General features: G+C 35.0%; 1 protein-coding gene across 4 annotated transcripts in view; it reads right to left on the bottom strand.

The window, feature by feature from the left end:
* Mp (collagen XV/XVIII-type protein multiplexin) overlaps window positions 1-20,141 on the bottom strand; it is a 273,211-nt gene that overhangs the window by 26,680 nt on the left and 226,390 nt on the right. The window lies entirely within an intron of this gene.

Genomic DNA, 20,141 nt, shown 5'->3' with positions numbered 1-20,141 from the left:
CTAAACTTGAAATTCATTAATTGTGGAATTAGCTTAATGAATTTATGCACCTTTCCAATTATAAATTAAATGTGATTTTCATGCATTATCTTAAATAGGATTGATTTATTTTAGATTCCTGTATCGGTTTTGCTTTTTAACAATTTTAAATGCTTCAAATATCTTCGTTCGAAAATAACTATATTTAAATTTAAAGCTATCGAGGAGTCCATTTTCGAGTCACTTTTCACACCCTGAAAAATGAATAGTGTCGTGCAAAGTGACGGAGATTAATGAAGTTTTGGTTAAATCAAGCGGAACGGTTAGCACATATTCGCCCTAAGTACTTTCCAATAATTATTAGTAACGATGCGAATTTATCGTGGTCAATCTTTCATTGGCAGTTATTGATTGTTTATTTTCTGGCTAATATATCACATTGAAAAATTTCTCTTATTAAAATATCAATTCAGTAATACACTTCATTTGTCATTCGAATCTCGTAAAATGCACAAAAGAATTATAAACTATAAATTACAAACCTTTCGTTTCAGCGCCGTAAAATGTACTTATTAAATTAATTTCTCAATCTCGTCTATTCATTGTTTGTTTTACTTAAATATTGTGGCTGCATTTTAATTACCTTAGCTACTATTATAACAGTAGCATTTTCTTGATCATACTAAGACAGAAGCAAAAGAAACGCCTTTCAATAAATAAGCGCATACGACTGAAAAAGAAAACAACGCACATGTGTATTCATTGAATGAGAGTACGTATAGCCCTTTTGTTACGCCATACATCTGTAAATCGGCAAGGGAATTGAATTTAATTTTCGTTTCTCTGGTATTACTTCAGCTGCTTTGCTTCTCATCCCTCTCATCTCTTCCTATAACTCGTGATCCATGGGATGTCAGGCTAATTTTTTACATTCATTTCTCTTGGAATTCCCAGCGACTGCATAAACTCAGAAACACTATACAGCCGCTATGCGCCGTAATTCCACTGATGCGTGCACTGAGCCCTTAAATTCTCTGGAGAAATCCAAGAGCATTTGCACATCTATAAGTCAGCTGTTGACTTTACAGTGACATCTATTCTAACCCAAAACTCTTTCCACAATTTTCATTGTTGCACAATTGTAGGTTGTAGCAGAATAGACAGAATAGACATTATTTGGTGTATAAATTAATTCGGGGGACTTACTAAAGCAGTTATATATTTTGAACTATTGACCTTGATCTTTGCAAGACATCATATGTTGCAGGAAAACATAGTAATTAACTGCACAATACAACAGCATAAATACTGGCGTTTGTGAAGCAGCATACAGTAAGAATAAACAAGTCATTTTATAACCATTTATAATAATGCTTGTCCACATGCTGCAAAGAGACAAAGGAGATGATCTATCCTTTGAGCTAGGGAATTCTCGTTTCTGTGGTGTATTCAGTGGACGCCTCTGATTCATACTTGTTCTGGTACTTTCAACAGCATTTGGATAATGAACATTTCACAATATAATATAACACATAATACAATTGGTAATATTGTTCCTCAATGAGAAGATTCGTAAAATGCCTAATAAGTGAAACAAAGTATACAGAAAAGAATGACACTGGCATCTGACTTTTTCAGAATAAGCATTGAATTTTGTGAACTGATGCATCGAGTTAATTTGCACACCTAACAGAGGCCATTCACATTTGACCCTTTGAATACTGTAAGCTGCTTTGCGCAAGCTGCGTGTGAAAATCCTTTTTGATCCTCTCTATGGACTATATTCGACGCTTGCAGGAGTTCAGTAGTCTTAGTAGTAGTAAATAATTCACGCAGGGTATGATAGACTACTCAGGATGCTAATAGATATTCAGGGGTTGAAAGTGAAGAGTGATCTTTTAAGGTGTTTTCTAGATAAGTTTCTCAAATGCTTTCTGTCTACTGCTCCTTTACTGCATTAAATTATTTCTAAATCCCATTCTAAGGGGTCAAGAAGGAGAGACATATCCAAATTAAACCAGTCTTACTAAACTTGAAACAAAAATACAAAACACTTGCAATTCCTCTGGACCTCCAAAACACTCCCAAGTGGCTGACCACGCCAATCATGGCTATTTCCATCAACAGTATCATAAATCGACACATCTAAACTCTCAAATTATTATCATCACCACCTAACAAAAGTTCGGAATTTCATTTCTCCGTTTTCTCCCCCTCACACTAGATTTAACACGGTTTTCATTTCAAATCGAGCAGGAGGAATGTCGGTACTCGCTTCGACTCGATCAAACGAAAATATTATAATTAAGAGCAGTTTCTTTCGGTCTTTCGACCTCGGTTAGTATCGAGGCCGAGTCCTGTTCGCAAAACTCGCTTGCAGCATCTTCACTAACTTCGGAAGAGTCGAGGAATTTATTTCACCCGTAAAATCCTACTCTGGAGAAGGAACTAGAACTGAGCGGCGGGATGCAAAGATGCAGCCGTGCGTGGTGCAGTTGATCAGGATGCTCGTATACTGGGTGAACGAATCCAATGGAACGGACTTGGTTCACGCTCGTTTCTATTGTTACGTGCCATTGCGATCAGTCATCGATTTCGTGAGTGATGTGTTATTAACGCAGCTCAGAGGTTCGCAATTCTCTTGTCACATGGATAAAACCTTACTATGATCACCTACTTGGATTCTTGAGCTCCTTTTTTATTGCGTGGTAATCGTTTTGTTGAGATGTGTTAAAGATTACCTACACGCTGAGACATAAACGAGTAATTTAAATATTTTTTGGGTCTCGTTTTGCGAGAATTCTTTTAATAATGATATAGTGATTTTTGGTGCTAAACGATTTTTTATTCTATTTGCACTACTTTGAGTATAGTATTATAAATCGCGACACTAATTTTGAAGCTTACGTTTATTTTAACAATGAAAACCATTATATAAGCTAATGAGACGTTCTTCTATAGTTAATTATGCGATTGGTTATTAAATTTTATGAAAACTCTGCGCAAAATTGGAAAGTAGATAAAGTATAGAGTGCACTTCATTAACTTCCACAACCTCAATTTTAAGGGATGAAGTAACCTCTAGAAGAGGTCTTTTCTTGATAAAGTTCAAATGCCTCGCAGAAGAAGTATGTTTTATGCAAACATGAACTACTAAGTCAGTTATTCATTATTTAATACTATTGATTCAGAGAATGACTGTAAATAAAGAAGTGAAATAAATATTTGTTTCCCTTACAGTTCATTCCTAAATAGTTGCCACAAAAATATACATTTCTAGAAAAACACCACGATAAAAATAACATATTATTTAAGTTTACAACCTTATAAAAATGTTCACATTTCTTTCGTTTCATTTATTTCAATCTTCAACGTCAAAGGGGATAATTGAAATAAATACAAAATTTAATCAACCGAACAAACTTCTAACCAAACAGGGAACGAATGTAGGTCACGTGGAAGAGCAAAAGACGTGGCCTTTTTATCTAGATCAAAGGCCATTTTCTAATGAAATTCAAAAGACTTGCGGCTAAATCACAACCAAATTAGCCTCTTTCCTCACCGAGGCTAAACAACCTACCATAGAAGGAACTGTGAATTTGCACGAAGATATACAGCCGCGCGGAAGTTCAGCTCCAACAGTACGCTACAGCATTGTAGCAGCTCCACAAAGGAGAATTCTATGAGTATATGTACATTCAGATGCACTTCTGGGAACAAACCCTGCATTTGCGCACTTGTTCCACCGAACACCGAAGAAATATTGTTTCCTTGCGGAAAAGATAAGGAAGAACGTTTAACACGTTATGAAGCAAGAGTTAGGCTAACACTGGGTGCATAGAAAAACTTCATGGCTGAAATTGGGAGTCAGAAATTGAATTGCACTGTCTGACTCTCATACGCTTCAATATGTGTAAAGCTAAAATGATTACACAGTATCTTTACTTTTTATATTCTTATTTGTCATAATAAATCTGTCAGATGAGCAGAACACAAACGCAAGCCTGATTTACGATGAAAATAGAAATGTTTTAATATATAAATTTTGCAATAAGGGAGAATTTCCATCTTATACAATTGATGCCTTTTTGAGTGAACCTTCAGTTTTCCCTTTACTTATTGTCCATAAATTTCTAAACACTCATTGTTTGTACTTTTAGAAGAGAATTTAGAAATGTATCGTTATGATTGTCAACTCTAGTCTTAGGTATTAGTAAATGTAACTCTATTGTATTTTTATGGTGTCAGTCATAACAAAAAACACGTACGTACACGCAACTACTTACAATGTTGTAAATAGCATACATTAAACTGTTTCACTGAAACACCCCTTTCCAAAACTAAAACTGCTAAATGTATAGTCAATACCTTTATTAAACCAACTATCTTTTATGTTGAATTTAGCCTCACATTTTAGAATTAAAAATCACTAGAAAAAGAAGTCTCTACTTTCACTAACCCAATTACCCCTAAAGTGACTCTAACTCATTTAAGAATCTTTTAAGCAGAACTCCCCAGCCACACTAACACTTGAAAATCGAAATTCTGGAAGCGTCCTGCATGTGGTTAACTGGACGCGTCAAAGTCAATTCTAGTTAGTAATTTCAAGTTCGACAGAGTCGGATCGCCTGACCAGATTGCCAACCCAAGTGGTGAGACGGTAGGAAGTAAATTCACCCTTAGTCTCTTTCTCTCTCTTACCATCTCTGCCCTCGTACGTATCTTTCCGCAGCTTCTATTTATTCCTGGCTTTCCCCTACACTTCAGTCGGTCTCTCCGTATCTTGAGATCCTTCTGTTCCTTTTTGACACCCCTCGACTCTCCACTCCTATACAGACGCAACTGCTTTGTGAATTCCAGAGTGAACCATCCGATCTCTTGTTCTCTGTTCATCGTTCGTACAATCTGGCAGCAAGTCGGAGACAAGGGCCTACACGAGGACCACGATCCAGAGGAAACGCCTTTGATGCTGCAGCATTTTGATGAACCCGTTTTCGAGTCGATCTACCCTTTCACGATTCACTGTTCGGTGATTTCATTAGAGTAATTCGATTTCGGGATCCGATCTATGGGATAAGTCCGTCGTATCTGATGTGGGATTGTCAGAATCTTGCGATTCTCGACAGCGAATACCTGTTTCACTCGACGGGCAGAGTATAATGGTTCACTGATCCATTTGAGTGACGATAATAGTTTCATTTTCAATTCGTGTACTGTGCAAAGCTGGAGGAGATTACGCGTTTACTTTATCTGTTCGTGTTTTCTTTTATTTCTTTTATTGTGAGTAAAATTATTCATTTTCTAATCGAAAAATTAAAATACATAGAGGATAACGCTATGGAAAAGAAGAATTTTTCAATTAATTAATTTTCTTTGTTGTCATTTGATATTAAATGAAATGTTTTCTATAAATGAACTTATACCTATTTCTGTCCAATTTAAATTAGCATTTGATTTAGTACAAAAGGATTCATTACAAACGCAGATAATACAGAAGTGTCTTTGCACCATTAATATTATATAATCCTTCAAAAGGAGAATGAACACTTTTATACATAGATTAAAGAAAACATTAAGAGGATATGAGTTTTTAATTCTGTCCTACAAATTTCTGTATAATCTTTAAATTCACAAAAATGAATGAAAAATCGAGAGTAAAGCAAATATTCACTTTGATAATTGGTTACCTATGAAATTGAAGTTTTCGTTTAGTATCTCATATTATATGAACTGTTCTACTTAGAGTCACTACCATGTAGAATATTTGACGAAATTTAGGCGGATATGAATAATTAATACTTTAATGTAACTTGATGTACCTACATAGTAACATAGATACTTTTCATTCTTCATTCCGGTCTCTTGCAGATAGCAAAGATATAAAATTTAATTCTGAAATTAACTCATCACTTAATAAACGTAATAGAGGGAACTGAAGATAAGCGTTCTCCTGAATATTTTCCATATTTAAGGAAAATCTACTAAAATGTAATCCTTCTATTAAAACATCATTTGAACTCCTTTCTGTTAGAGAAAAGCGATCGACTATTTTTAGTTTCTTGAAAGCATAGAAAATACATTTAAAAGATAAAAAAATGGTTGATGGTACTACATCTATTTTCATCATTTGCAAATTACCATTCACATTCCTGACTCATAATAAACTTAGATATAGCTGTATTAGCTGTACCTCTTACTGTAAGGATTTAAAATCAAATGCAGATTAATATATCAAGATCTCCAAGCCTTCCAGTAAATTTGATTTGACGTTTAAATTTAACTTCATTTTAAATTTATTCGAATATTACTTTCGATTCTGTGTTAAATGTAATCGTCGAATATTTAGTAGGCAGTTCGAGTTAAAATCGATCGTAAGAAGCCAGTGACCCAAATTTAGTTCGAATAAGGCAGTAATTTATAGTAAAGACAGAATGGTTTGAGACTTTTTAAGACACAATAGGATTAAGGTGCAATCGACGATGCAAGATCCCCTTAAAATTTCCACGATTATTATCGAAATCCTCAGGAGATTATCCCCATAAAGCAGTTTTCACGTTTTCTTTCGAGCTAGTCGGGTTCCGATGGAATTCTTTATGGAGCATCGCTTTATAGCTTCGACTTTTCTAAAGAATTGCAATTAAAACGTTTTATGTGACGCGCTCTTTATAAGCTGCAATAACATGTCGAATAAATAAATCGTGCGCTCGGTACTTCAAAGTATTTTCGAATTATCGGCTATTAGATCGTTCCTTGATTATTGAAACCTATAATTGAATAGTAATATTTCATGACAAGCTCAAAGAAAATTGGAGCTGATTATGATTTATGAAAGAATCGCTCTAATTGGACTTTGATACAGGCGGTATGATACAATACAAAAGAAAATTACTACCAATTTGATTAAGTATATGTATTATTCTAAGCTGTATAATTTTGTTCACAGAAAATAAATAACCTTTAAAATACAAATTATTTGAAATATTTTACTAAAAGAACTGTTTCCACCTTATTAACAATTGCCATATTACTGACTATTAATAAATAATCTACTTCGTGTAAATACAAAATTTAAAGCTTACCCATTTACCAGATTTTGTAAGACAATAATCACAGTCAAAACTAACACAAAAATTACAGGAACTGAATTTTCAGTGAGCTAGACAAAGGATTTATATTAACATTTATCAATGGGTGATCTCAAAAGGTTGACTCATTTTAAGCAACCCCAAAAATGCTGCTAATGTGCAAATTTCGAGACCTCCAGGAGGGGCGAAAGTCAAGCAAACGCTGCAGTTTGTTCTCACCGAAATGGAGAATTATTGCTCACCGTGGTAAGCTCGTTTTCACTCGTAAAGCTCTAAGCAGGTTCGTTGCATCGCTCAGCGATGAAACGCTACGCGAGAACGCAAACAAATTTAATTAAATCTCTTAACATGATAAAAGCAGCACTTGTTATCGGAAGTTGCACGATCAAGCCGCGTTAAAAGAGGCAGAGTGTTACGTTTCACGGATAGACAGAAATTCAGGAACGTGTGTGATCGTTACCTGTAGCCGCTGTTAGTACGGTTACAAAAGTTAGCCACGGTTACAAGGTAACAAGCACACGCGCGAACCTGGGGCTCAATTTTTCTCCCATTCCCCCTGAGGGAGCAGCAGTTTTATTCAAGCTCGATTCAGCTGTTAACACAAAGTTATTCTTTTCACACGGACCAGTCACCACGCCACACCAACATTGGTATCGAATTAACGAACACAGAGAAACGTTCTGTTAATTCAAATAGGGTTAGTTGTGGATGAGTCGAACAATCGGTCAGCAGGTAGAACTGTCAGCAAGCTTTGCAGCGAGACAGTATCGTCAACTCACTATCTTATTAATGTCAATGTCTCCTGAACCGTCGAGCATCTCGAGATTGGTATCGCCAGAGCCCTCATCGCCTTGGTCGAACTATAAAAGAAATGTTTCATTAACATTAAACACCCTCGACGAGAGGACAGTTGGAGATCGATTCTCTTCCTTGAGGGCACACAATGCTTGTTATAGACCATTGTTTTGCAAAATAGCTAAAATTGCAGCTTCAAACACGTGGCCAGGTAGAGTACGTTTGGAAATTATTAATGGAACTTGTTAGAATTTTATTTTACCTTCAGAATTTTATTATTACCTGTTCCTAATGAAGGAGAACGTTTTAATAAAAAGTACCCTGTGTAAAAGAGTTTCGCTTAAGTATTGTGCTTCTCTGACGAAAGGACAGTTAAAGATTGATTTTCTCTCTCAGAGGATAGATGTTCTCTGAGCATTTTGCACTTCTTATAACGCATCGTAATGTAAAGCGAACGTTGTCTGCTTTTAAGGTGACAGGAAGTCATTGCTCATGGAAGATCCTATTAGACAGCGACTGTCGATTTTTCTCTTTGCAGACGCTGCTTGATAGGACAGGAACTTAGATGAGTGATATTGTGGATGGATTGAAGTTGCAGGTTTTGTTTGACTATGGGACCTAGGTACACAAGGGTAAATATTGACTCTGAGGTCGTGTTGACTTAATGCTTCTTGTCCGGGGTCTATTTTCTCTTCAGAAATGATAGTGAAAAGTTTAATTGTTTTCTGGCAAAGTGTTTGGTATTACTTTTTAACTTAGGGAGCATGAAATTCATCTAAAATGTACAGATACTTTACTGTCTAACAATTTGGGAGCTGTTTAGTGAGACCTTTTTTCCGAATAAGTTTCTTTTATTTTCTTCTTTTTCTTTGGTTAAATTAAATATTGTGATTGAACGTATCAAAATATATGTCACTAGTGATACCTACGATCTCGTGATTCAGCACTTCATAATATGCATATGCAGCGGACATATCGATACGATTATGTGTTTCATTGCTGATAGAAACTGGATGATTATTAATCATCCCTAATATTCCAATCCTTGGACACGATCATGCTTGTTCTGTATTGCATAGCGGACTGCAAATTTTGCGTACGACAAAATTAGCGTATTAAGATACGTAATGGCGAATTAAGCATGGTCGAATATCATATGATACAACTGAACAAATTGTATTGATTCCTGGAAACTCTATCAGTCTCTATGCGGGAATATCAATTTACCTTTCTATTATTATATCGAGTGTATGCATTTCTGCAACAACACTTGCATAGTATTCATCCATAAATCACTGTTGAAAGAACAAGAGTAGGAGAGACGCAGAATTAAGTTTGAAGATGCATTTCACTGTTACAAAATTCTCTATTGGTTTACCAGAGCAAAAACTAATTTATAAGGATATCAGGTTCTAAAAGAAAAGTAGAATCAAAGGGAAGCTAAAATTGGAACACCATGATTAATCAAGTTTGACGCAAGGCCAATTATCCAATATTTAGCAATCCAAAAATTAATTTACGATGTCAAAAACTGGGACACCTGCTAATGAAGCTAATTATACGGTACGTTAATTGATAAGTACTTGCTAGATTCTTTAATAAAACGTTAATTCATGGTCACACGGTGTTTAAACTAATCTTCCAAATTACTTATCAGTCTCTTAAAAAATATAAATATTAAATTAATAAAAACAAAAAGTGATATTTCTCATTCCCATCCACAACTGTCAGCGTCCAAGATAATCCTCGACAGAAAAATGCTATTCTCCAGTCTCATGAATAAATTACCCGTCGCTAAGCAATCAATCCGCACCTTGAAAATGACTAGTAAACAGAAAAACGACGTCGTCATGTTATTTATGTCAGTAATAATTATACATCATCAATGATTACCTTCAAACGAGGGAATTTAAGTGACGCGCATTCATTTGGCGGATTTACGTGGCAACGAAATAACAGGATGGCGAAAGTTCCGATTGAAATTAGAAAATAATCCAATTAACCATTTCGCGACGACGCGATCGCGATCGCGCACGTACACAATGCACTTTGCATAGCATTAACGCCGCTCGTTGTCACCTGGCACACGCGCGGAAGCAGGACGAGCTTAATTAATCTCATTCCAGCGATTTCTGATCTAGCGCGGACCCTTTTCAATTATTCAAATGTCGGAGATACCGCGACTATAACGCGCGCGTTTCGCATGCTCGCGCTCAAGGGCAGTATATTTAATTCCGTGGTTTAAAATTGGTTAATATTTCACGGGGGCTCGTTGCACGCGATTCAATTAATCGAATCGAATCGAATATGCATGTTTATGCGTCTATCGATGAAGTGTTTCGATTTCTCTACACGGTTCATACACCCTCAGCTGGTTTATTTTGTTTCAACTAAATTGGATGATAATGTGAAATGTTCAGGGTGAATTTAGTGGAATTATAATTTTAGTACGTGCCATGCCTCGCGGATATTTAGTACATGAAAGCTCGATAGGTATTAATATTAGAAGAAAAGTTATTTATTTTTATCGCTGGATAATTAGTTCGCTCTGGTTAAGGGAAACCATGATGCAAAAGTGTTAAAAATAAGTGTAACTTCTGTATTAGTCAACTCTACGTTTCTGGCAGCCTTCAATAATCTCAACACTAGATCAATCTTTAAAAACGGCAGCAAGACTTTTGACTCTGTCGGTGTTAGTTCGGCTTGTATGTGCCTGAATTCAATACATGTATAAAGCGAGCTATTAATTGCAATGCCTCTATTTTCACAGCAGAGTGTATTGCTTTCAATGGTGCTTCTGATATTGCTTTACTTCATACGGGCCAGTTTCCTCGTATTTTCGGACTCTCTCAGTGCCTTGTCGAAACTGCAGTCACAAAAAATTGACGTTAAAGTCAATCCGTACATTCACGAAATCAAATGAAAACTCTATCTTTTTTACTCTATCTCCAACAACAGATTTATTAAATCTTTCTGGGTTCCATCACACGCGGGAGTTGAGGGGAATGAGAGGTCTGATTAGGCTGCCAAGAAGGCTACCCTTTGTAACTCTAGATATTATTCACATTCCTTTTACAGATCTTTATGCTTCATTTAGGAAAATAGTGAAAGACGATAATAATGAATTTTTAAAACAGCAGGGTTTATTTAAGAGAAAAAAATTCTCTCATAATTTCTATAGTGGCTATAGCTCTCCTTGGTTTACTCACAAAAATCTCCAAAGAAATTTTATTGTTGCTGTTAATAGGATGAAGTCTGATCATTACAACCTGCCCTTCTCTTTAGTTATAACTCAGGAAAGCAAGTATAAATATAACTCCTCTAGTGAAGATCTAAATCATGTTTTATGACAATGTTCTTTGTACCACACTCAAAGGACTAAATTAGTTGCTTCACTGAGAAGACTGCGCTTTATTCTACCCTTATGTATTGTAATTTTTCTTTCTAAACCTTGTACCTCTGCTTGTCGTTGTATATTTTCTTCTGTTTTCAAACTACAAATTTGATTTTGCCTTTTCTTATATGTCATTTTGTTACTTTCTATTGTATGCGTTAAACACCTTGTTTGTATTCTTGTTTGTAACGTGCAGCTAAATAAGTCCTTTTTAGGGCTTGTATGTTTTAATAAAATGAAGAAAAATTTCTGTATTAGCAATTCTCATGATTAGATTGCGGATTTTTATGGATTTACAGAAAATCTAAAAAGTGCACAATAAATCAGTAGTGTACATAAGTATGTGGACATTTTTACTTTATTGGGATTACATGAAACACATATCTCTATTTATATAAAGTGATGTCAAATATTATTCTCATCAGTATTTCTAAATCTTATACAATAATCGTCTGTCATAAGAACTGCAGCCAAAATTATACTAGGGAACTTTACTTGAAGTGTATTCAATGCATTTCTAATAATACCAATGTATCCAAATACTTAGGCACGTTAGTGTATACACATTCAAAAATATATAAAGTTCCATAAGCAAAGTAGGCATTACGATACTTTTAAAGCATGACACAAGTTTTTCCTCAAACTCTTTCCTTCAAAATGCATCTACAACAGTTTGATTTTTTATAAAACTTCAAAGTCCATTTACGATATATTCTTCTGTATATTTTGGTAAAATTTCATTTCACTGCGAGCTCCAACCCAAATTTTCAAACATAAATGATTCTTTACACTTCCTTGGGTCCCTGCCTCGCTAGAGTGAAATACCAAATATTTTTTGTACGAATTTCCTGTCTATCAAAGTTAAATTTTGTTTGAAATATTTGACATGATTCAAACTGACCAGAACGGAAGGTCAGTCTGTTACAGATCGACGTTATTTTTACCGAAGAACTGATATCCGTTCGGTTGAATACGCTGGTTATACGCAGTGGCTGACATCGAAAGAATTTCTCTATTATGTCATAATGATTTATGTCACGCGTCCACATCGTGGGGACATATTTCAATTCTGATTGAGACAGATTTATCTGGCTTCGCATACGTGCCATATTCGAGATTTCGTACCTTGTACCAATTTGTGTTTTAATATCCAAGCTAATCCCTAAAAACTTAATCTGCACTAGAATCGATGTATGTAGATCAACGTGCCTGCCCTGCAGATAGCAATTTTGCATTTTAACTTCCTCATTTCTTCCAGTGAATTTCAAATGTTGGTAGAATGCAATCTGGTCGTGTGATTAGTTCCTACTTCCAAACTAGATTTGTAGCATTGGTACGAGGGAGAACAAAGAATTTGCCCCTCCGCAGTTTTCTAATTAATATCTACAGTCCTTCCGATAATTAATCCTGAATTATTTTATGAATCGAAGGAAAATATGCTGATTAAAAATTGCTCAATTTCAATCGTGAAATTATTCAGAACAATTCTCCACGATCCATTCCATATTTACTCTAGTAATAGTATTCGTTTATTATACGCAGTAACGAAAATATTATTCATATTGTAAATATTTTAGTCTCATTTACAGCCTAGTGTAATTTTGTTCACTTAAATAAGAGGCAACTGTGCGATGGGGGAGTCCTCTAATATTGCTGAACATGAAATATTTTATTCTTAATATAATTTGCTTTTAAAATTTAAATAATATCTCCTCCTCCTCTATTGTCTTAACTGTAGAGAAAACTTTTAAGAATTCAATTTCTTTTTTACTACCAGAACAGTTCTTCTATACTTCATTACACTTAAGGAATATTTAATTTTATAATGTTTCGAGACACATTTCTTGAAATTCAATTTTAGCACTGAAAGCTTTCTCCATTCAACTATCATCCTTCTATACAGTACCATTTTAGCTGTTCGCCATATAGATCGTCATATGTCTATACTGGATTCTGACAATGGGCAAATTCAGAAAGAGTTAAATTTAGTACCACATAAAGCTAGACGTTTTATATTCGACCTCTTCTTAGCTCATAAGATGTTGAATTGATATTTGATATATGCTGACATACTAGTCATGACTAAATTTAACACACTTGCTCCATTTATTAGCAACTGTCTGCTTCTGTATAGAAAAACTCATCGTTCACTTATTCGTGTATTATCCGCCTATGACTAGTCTGATTAATTATTATGTTATTGTACACTAAATTTATATATCAGTATATAAACGAGATATGGGTCTTTAATGCACAAAAATTAAACATAGATTCGAGACATTCAAGAAATTTGGAAAGGTACAATTCCAATAGCGCCTGAAGGGTTCGTTTAAAAAATGCAACAGACAGAGTCTGCGTGGTTAAATCTACTTTTGTAAGAGGATGTATAAAACATCTGAATAACTGTACTTTGTTTAACTGGGGCACACAAATTAATTAATTTTAATATTTGGAGACAGCACACCAATGCATGGATTATCTCATATATGAAAAATACATGTGAGACTATTTTACATGTTTCGAGAGGCCAACTAATCCCATCGTTGGTTTTTAGTCGTGATCGAGGAATAACATTCTTTGACCAACTGTATGCGCAACAAATCTTTAAAAACCTGTTATATTCTTTCAACTAACTGTATATATTTACTTTGTTATGGTTTACTTGTTTACTAAATAAATATTAACACCCCATCTGCGAGTCATAGATCGAGCTCGACTCACACGCACTTAATGTACGTCCCGTGTAAAACGTATTAATACCTGACCAGACGATCGGCGCCAATCTGCGGAAAAATTAATACCCTTCAGGACGATAGTGTGTTAAATATTAACCCTCATACGACGAATGCAGGATCACTTTGATCCTAAATACAGTGCAGTAAGAATCTAAGAATCATACAATAGGTACATTTATTTAATGTATCAGGTGTAGAGAAAACTAAAAAGAAGTAAAGCTTCCATTACAAAGTCTTTATTTTTCTTGATTCTTTAGATCTTATCATTCATTTTAACACAATCAGTAATTTCTGGATTTTATGACCATTTTCATTGAATGTGTAATTAAGTTTGGATTACCATATAATGGTAAAAAAAGTAGCTAATTGAGATCGTCTAATAGATTGTAAATTGGCTCTATATGTATATTACTAACAGTATATATGCTTTCTTCTCGATATCATACAGACACTCTAGGTACGTTCGTTTTCGTTGTGACTAGAAGACCTTCAGTCACTGTTTATTAGGCACACGTGCTGTGAAGCTATTAGCGTTATCTTCTCATCTCCCCGTTGTGTCCTTTCTTTATATCTCTCACACGTAATGCAAATTCATTATAACAACTTTTTAATTTAGTAACATGTAAGTTTTCCACGATTTACATAAGCATATGCATGGTACATTTAAACAACAGCATCTCATCAATTTTTTTAGTTTCTTTTGGCAGAAGTAATGTACTTTACCTACTTTCCTTAAGAATGGTCCAAACATGAATCGAAACGTTGGATCATTAACTAGCAAAATTGTTCCTTGCTAACTATATCTTTTATACATCGTAACATCGCACCAATAACACAATCTTTTCTTCGTTTAAGAAGAGGTAAAGTATATAATATTCAAAATGCGTTTCTCTGTATTATTTTTTCCCAAAACTAGGTTGAAATAGAAATTCTATTATGAATCATCTGAATTCTATTATGAATCATCACGAATCTTCGTTTAAGAAGAAGTAAAGTATATAATATTCAAAATGCATTTCTCTGTATTATTTTTTCCCAAAACTAGGTTGAAATAGAAATTCTATTACGAATCATCTTGATCTATTATGAATCATCTGAATTCTATTATGAATCATCATGAATCTTCGTTTAAGAAGAAGTAAAGTATATAATATTCAAAATGCGTTTCTCTATATTAGTTTTTCCTAAAACTAGGTTGAAATAGAAATTCTATTCTGAATCAAAATGAGCCTGCATTCGTCTCCCGCGTCCCTCGAAAACCTTCTAGGCTTAAACATCCCTTAAATTTTTCCCTACCAGTCGCCGAACACCCTGTACGTGCATTTGCACCCTCGACCGAAACAAGAACGCAGATCTAATAAAAATAGCAGGCTCTGCAGGCACGCGAGAAATCCAGGATTTTCGCGTGAAAAATCTCAGAACCTCAGGAACTCGCTGGCATTTGTCTGACGAACAACCCTGCCGCGCGCGCCACGAGTCGGCTCGGTCCCCGATCGCAGAATCGCTCGGCCGATATTTCGTCTCGTCGCGTTGTCGAATATTTTGGATTTCGCTGTGATGGATCGAGGTCGAGGGTGCTCCTCCCCCGCGGGAGCGCGCGGCACTCAAAGGTACGATTTCTCGATATTCGTAGGTAATTCCGAAAAAAGCAGGTCGCGCCAGCCGTAATCGATAAGGTATCGCCGCATGAGAAACTCGAAAACATTTGAAACAACTTCCACGAACGAGGTCTACAAATTTTACGTCCGTGGAAAACCGACGGACGGTTTGTCGATTCATTGACGGCGATCTCTGTTCTCCAGGCGTTTGTCAAGCGAATTTACTATTTGCTGCTTATTCTGTGATTGTCCCACGACACGGAAGCATGAAAGTTATTGGACTCGAGCCGCGAGAAGAAAGAACCTCATTTATGTGTGGTTTCATTTTTGCCGCTTTTCTTCGATATTATGTCATTCTAATTTTATCAAGCGATGGCAGGGGGTAATGTGAATGGACCTTAATGGTAGGAAGTTTGGAGTCGTTTCGTAAATTGAGGAAAGTAAAAGGTATCTTTTTAAGCACACAATTTAGTGCCTTGGTGAATGCGAGGGAGAATTTAACAATTTAGAGATTCAAGCATTAACAATGACTCCTTGCGAAGTTTCTGACTCGTATGCAGTGTGATGCTGCAAATTTTATTTAGCAATTAATTTAGACGTTAAATTACGACGTCTACTAATCCTCAAAGTCATTATAGTTCCTCAACTTTGGTGCACAGAGACTTCAGAAGATTTTGGATGTACCATACCATAGAAACGGGTTCACTGAAGAGTTACCTGCATCCTGAGTGCAACTTCAGTCGCTTTACGTGTGTCTGCTTAATTCTAGGGAATGACTCCTTGCAACAGGAATGGCAGTTGACAGTAAAAGAGGAAGTTCGCGAGGAGTGAACTACCAAGTATGGTCATAAAGGTCCCTTTTCATTGTTGCGTGAATATAGTTGTTTTATTGCTTCTTTTCAATTTCCACATACTCATTGTCATATATTCCTTGACAAATTCCTCGCGCTGTGTTCTCTATTTTCAAATCAGTTGAATAAGTTATAATAACTAGTCCCATGTATTATCAACTTATAAATTAATTGAGAAGCAATTCCCTCACGCTGTGTCACATAGCTGTATTTTAACTCAGCAAAACTAAAATGTATATACTTGTCTTTCATAGAGCTGCATTGTATAACCAGCGCTAGTTCTCGAATAATGAACCGAATGACGATGAGTTGTTAAATGTTACGTGAAACTTATTGAGACTTTTATCAGATATTAAAAATTCATATAAAAATTTCTCCTATAAACGAGAAATGTAGATCCTGAGCTGGTTAAACCGAAATATCGATTTGAATGTTTTATACAAGATGAGTTATCTAGTTTACTGTCCTATCATAAAAGTGCTTAAAAATTGTGCAGTTTAGTAGTTGGTGTGCTGTGCTCAAATTTAAATCCAAACTTCGGATGGAAACAAATTTTGCGAATAGAAGCTCATATATTTGTTTTATTCCAGTTATTTTATGTAGATTGGTATGTGTACCCAAAAAAACCTAAAAATCAAGAGAGTTGATATTACTTTTTCAACCGATATCAAATTTGTCGAATGAATGACACTCAGTTCAGTTATTAACAGGTGCTACGATATAGAGTGCTATGATGTGCAATCAATATTTTTTAAAACCAATTGAGCAATCAAGGTAATGTCTGCGTAACGAAGTGCATAAATCATACTACCTATATTGTTTTAATATTTTTTTAATATTTGCAACTCATACAAAATAAGATGCAAGTTTCAAAATACTTCACTTCCATTCGCGATTACTCATTTATTCCATATTTGTAACACCAAAAATCCCTTAAATGTATTAATTACAACGAAATCAGTGAAGTAAGATACAAGACAACGAACCGACAAAAACAACTTTTCTTAACTCTTCTTTATTGTCGCGACAGTACCCTCAGAAACAAAATGAAAGCTCAACTTAATAATTCAATAAAGTCCACGTTAATCCTCTGACAGTTCATTCCGAGCGAGACTCGGGCATGACAAGACGTCGATAAAAATAAAATAAGAAATCAAACATTTATTTACATTTGTAAAAATGCATAGAAACATTTTAAAGAATTAAAAAAATACATATTCTTCAGACCAAAGTTCTCTATTCTATTAACACGTTGACTGCCACTTTAACTTCATTAAAAATTCTGTCACTTTGGCTGTGATTCCAGCTTTAAAGAAAATTGTTTTTAATTCATTTTCATGATTATTTTAAAGTGTTTTTTCTCTTTTACTAAGTGTCGCTGAAATTCTGTATATTACTATTATTCATGATTATGTATCTTATCGTTATTCACAATCATGTAAAAATTGTCACCCACATATGGGTGACATGGCAGTCAACGTGTTAAACTGCTAAATGATTTAAGTACACCAGTCTGTTCATACTACACCACCCCAGAACTACTCCTTTCTATATTTTATCGTACTCTCCATCACCTTTCATCCCGACGAAAATTTTGACACAAATTCGCAGGGTACAAGTGCAATTCGTAGTATGTATCACATGCTCGCATAAGTGCCTCAGCGCGCGTGCTCCGTCAGAGTAGTTTCAACAATTTTCTTTTGTTAAATATTTTCATTCTGTTCTCCCTCGGCAGCGAAGTTCAACGGACGAATTCATTTCTCGGTAACCAGGCTGTGGAAGAGGCGAGTGGAAAAAGTGGGGAAAGAAGGATACGCTAGAGAAATTTCGCTATATCACGTTCGCAGCGATTTGAAAGAAGAGGGAGAGGTGGAAGGTTGAGGGAGGGTGCTGAACGGCCAGCAGAACGCGCGAAACCGTAAAATCGCGTGAAAGAAGCCGTCATAAAAGTTTAACAAACGAATCCTGTATCGTATCTTTTAATTGCTGCGCGACTGCCCCTGGAAAAACGGCGCCGCGTGGAGTTCGTTCTCGATTCAGGAGGGAATCAAGGATCACACTCGACGAGGGACTGGCTATGATGTAATCTTTTGAAATTGTATAGACAGGCTCGCTGGTTCAGCGTGGATTAAAACTGTGTTTGGTGACGTGAATTATGCAAGATGGTGACTTGAAGTATATATCTTAAAGGGGGAGCACATGCAATTTTTGTTTGAGGAAAATTCGTGCTAGATCAATATATCGGTTTGTTAACAATTTCAGCCTTGTTTCAATCAATAAAAAATCAATAAAGGCTTTAAAAAATAGTTTAAAAGAGTTCGTTGATATGGAGAATTCGGTTACTTGAGAAAGTTATGTGTTTCATTAATCATAGGACATTTTGTGGCTCATCTGAGGTCCCCTATCACAGCTTAAATTATTGGAATACATGTTATACCCTGTGTATACATACACATAACAGTATTCTACAAATCTAATCTTAATAAAGTTGGTAGAACTGACCTTGCATAAATTATTCTCAAGAAAAATATGTTGAAACCAGGAAATGTTCCCTCTATATCTTTTTTTCCTCTAAGAAATATGTTACAGGCTGTGAACTAAACAGAGACATTTATTTATTTAAAAATTGATCGGACATGAAACGTGAAACTTTCTGGAAAAGTACTTATTTCTGGGAGAAAAGTAATATTTCAAATACTGCAAAACACAATTCTGTCATCTTTCATACTTTCGAATATTAACAATGTTTCATCCCCAAATGTTTAAATAATAAAATATTTAAGCTTTTAAATTAGAATACTTTTCAATTTTAATTTTAAAAAATTCAGGAATATTAAAATTTCTTTTCTTGTTTTTTGTTGGTATTTAAAGTCGAAAAATTAATTAATTCTTACCTACATATTACATCATTAAATTGGTAACCTCGCACCATCAAATTATGACAAAGCATTATGGCATTATAATATTTAGAGCATTACAAATTTATAAAATTCCTTATTGTCAAGTACGAAATGTCGTTAACTCGCATTTTATCGTGCTTCGAATCGTTACGCAAATTCGCCTTATTAGGGAAAGAGCGCCTCGGCTATTCATTAAGAACCCAGAAATTCCATTTACCTTCTCCAAGCGAGTCTAAATGGCCGTGGAAACTCGTTCGTTCTGGAGAAACTACCATTACAAAATATAATTAATTATAATTCATTAATTTTTAACTGCCATCTTCATCCGGGGCAATTCAAATGCAAAGAATCAGAGAGCTGATAGATGGTATTCGAAGAAACCGACATGAATTAAATGGATTTAATACAATCAAAGTGCAATAACACATTTCGTTCGTCTGATATTTGTTTGGCAATGCATAATAACAAAATTGTCCTGTATTCTTGAATAATGCACTCTATACGAGACAAACTTCTTCTTGAATTAAAAAAGACGTGAAAGGAAGATACATATAATGTAAAACTGTACATTTGCAGCTCGAACCACTGACAGGAAAAATATTTGTTAATTCTCTAACTTACATTGCGAAAATAGAGCTCCATGATAGGTAAACAATAATATTTGGAACAGTGTATTAAGAGGACAGAGATAAAATACAGCATGAAATGAATATGCATCTGTACTATCGACAGAGATATTGTTATTAAATTTATTATCTGAATATTGATAATATCAGAATTCGATATTATTTGTGCGTATGTGAT

This window comes from Calliopsis andreniformis, chromosome 10, assembly GCF_051401765.1.
Source record: "Calliopsis andreniformis isolate RMS-2024a chromosome 10, iyCalAndr_principal, whole genome shotgun sequence".
NCBI classification, from domain to species: Eukaryota; Metazoa; Arthropoda; class Insecta; order Hymenoptera; family Andrenidae; genus Calliopsis; species Calliopsis andreniformis.
The sequence above is the reverse complement of the archived record's forward strand: the minus strand, read 5'-3'. Positions and strand labels throughout refer to the sequence as shown.